The following is a 2,500-nucleotide window of genomic DNA, read 5'->3' on the forward strand; positions in this document are numbered from 1 at the left end:
TAAAAAAAAAAGGGTCGGTTGACAACTGTACCTTGTTTGCACCCCTTCAGTACGGGCTATCACCTATCTGAATAAATCTTCTGGTCAGTCCGGGTCAGGTCTCTCTGTCTCTAAGCCCCCCACCCCACCCCACCCCCGCCCCCCCTTCTCTCTCTCTCTCTCTCTCTCTCTCTCTCTCTCTCACGTTAAAGGTTAGATACAATATGCAGTTGAATGTGTGCTAGTTTTCCGCTTTTTTTTTGTTATTATGTGTGAATAAGACTAAATGCAGATAATGACTGTTTTTCTCATTTTCAGGTTACAACTGTGTTATGTTACATATCTGAATATATTAACTCTGTAATGTTTGTTTACACCACCCCTTCATGAGGGGTCATGGCCTATATTGAATAAAACATCCGTATCCGTATCTCTCTCTCTCTCTCTCTCTCTCTCTCTCTCTCTGCATATGCCTGTGGAACTCCATTTCGCAGACCAGGGTTATGAATTGGAAAACACACAGTTTGAAAATGATTTTGTTCTAGAAAAATATGTGTGGAGTGACGACTTGGCTGGTGTATACATTCATAACATATGTTCAGGAATAAACTTAACAATTAGCCTAATTAGTTAACAAATAGTAAAGAGTGGTAACTCTCTCCATTCACAAGGTACACAACTTCAAGTCAGTGCTGCTTACGCTACCGATTCAGCTAGCACACAGGTAAATAAAAGGTACATTGGAACAAACCCAGACACTTCCTCAAAAAAGGAAGCACCGGGCCTGTCCTTGTACCGATCATTTGACATGTGCACACAGCAGCAAAGACAGAAGAAATGTGCAAACAAGACTGGCATAGCCTCTTTAATCCTGAGCAAGCCACACAGAACACACGGACAATACAGAACAAACACATGGTTTTCTCGATGGTTTTTCAACTTGAAATTAACAAATAATGAGGCCTCATTATTTCTAGCCCAATGAGTGTTGATATAAACCAAACTTTAAATGTTTTCATTGAATGTATCAAGGATGCTGCTGAACATATGAAGAAACAAATTAGTATCAGTAACAAGTTAAAACCAAAAGATTGGTTTGATGCAGAATGTCGTAACGCTAGAAAAAATGTTCGTAGGTTGTTAAACAAATTTAGACGTACTCTGGATTTTGATTTTCGCAGTGTAGTTAATTATTATTAGTTGTGCATTATCCAATTTGTGGATTATCATTTGAGGGTTTATCATTTACTTTTTTGTGATTTGTAAGATTTTGATTTTGAATGTTGATTGACTGTACCCCCTTCATGAGGGACCATGGCCTTTATTGAATAAACTATCCGTATCCGTGTATATATATATATATATATATATATATATATATATATATATATATATATATATATATATATATATATATCTGCATGCATACGCAGTGGAGTGATGTCCTAGAGGTAACGCGTCCGCCTAGGAAGCGAGAGAATCTGAGCGCGCTGGTTCGAATCATGGCACAGCCCCCGAAATTTTCTCCCCCTCCACTAGACCTTGAGTGGTGGTCTGGACGCTAGTCATTCGGATGAGACGATAAACCGAGGTCCCGTGTGCTAGCATGCACTTAGCGCACGTAAAAGAACCCACGGCAACAAAAGGGTTGTTCCTGGCAAAATTCTGTATAAAAATCCACTTCAATACGAAAAACAAATCTTCTTCTTCTGCGTTCACTCGTATGCACACGAGTGGGCTTTTACGTGTATGACCGTTTTTACCCCGCCATGTAGGCAGCCATACTCCGTTTTCGGGGGTGTGCATGCTGGGTATGTTTTTGTTTCCATAACCCACCGAACGCTGACATGGATTACAGGATCTTTAACGTGCGTATTTGATCTTCTGCTAGCATATACACACGAAGGGAGTTCAGGCACTAGCAGGTCTGCACATATGTTGACCTGGGAGATCGTAAAAATCTCCACCCTTTACCCACCAGGCGCCGTCACCGTGATTCGAACCCGGGACCCTCAGATTGACAGTCTAACGCTTTAACCACTCGGCTATTGCGCCCGTGAGAAGAAACTTACGGTTGCCTAAATTTCTGATAGAAAAATGTCACTTCATCAAAAACAAAAGAACGCAACGAAAGTCAAGTGCAGCTTAAGCAACGATAAACAGCGGCAGCGTAAATAAGGGTACATTGAACAGGCGAACTCCCCAAAAAAAATGAAGCGCCGAGCTGTGCTTGTATCCGACATTGACATGGCACACAGACCAAAGACAGAATAACCTCCATCATTTCCTGGTAGCCGCTTGATAATGTCCACAACCTGAACACACGCAATACAGAATAAACACTGGATATTGTCGATGGTTTTCCCAACTTGAAATGCAAATAATGAGGTCTCATGATTTAAGTCTAGTGAGTGTTGATATAAACAAACTTTAATGTTGTCATTGAATGTATAAGGATGCTGCGTGAAATATGAATGATACAAATAGTCAGTAACAATTTAAATCCAAATGAATTGAATGA

The 2,500-nt window shown here is 40.4% G+C and overlaps 1 protein-coding gene across 1 annotated transcript in view; it reads left to right on the forward strand.

Moving 5' to 3' along the window:
* LOC143275323 (methanethiol oxidase-like) overlaps nt 1-2,500 on the forward strand; it is a 49,886-nt gene that overhangs the window by 901 nt on the left and 46,485 nt on the right. The window lies entirely within an intron of this gene.

Source organism: Babylonia areolata, chromosome 30, assembly GCF_041734735.1.
Source record: "Babylonia areolata isolate BAREFJ2019XMU chromosome 30, ASM4173473v1, whole genome shotgun sequence".
Taxonomy (NCBI): Eukaryota; Metazoa; Mollusca; class Gastropoda; order Neogastropoda; family Buccinidae; genus Babylonia; species Babylonia areolata.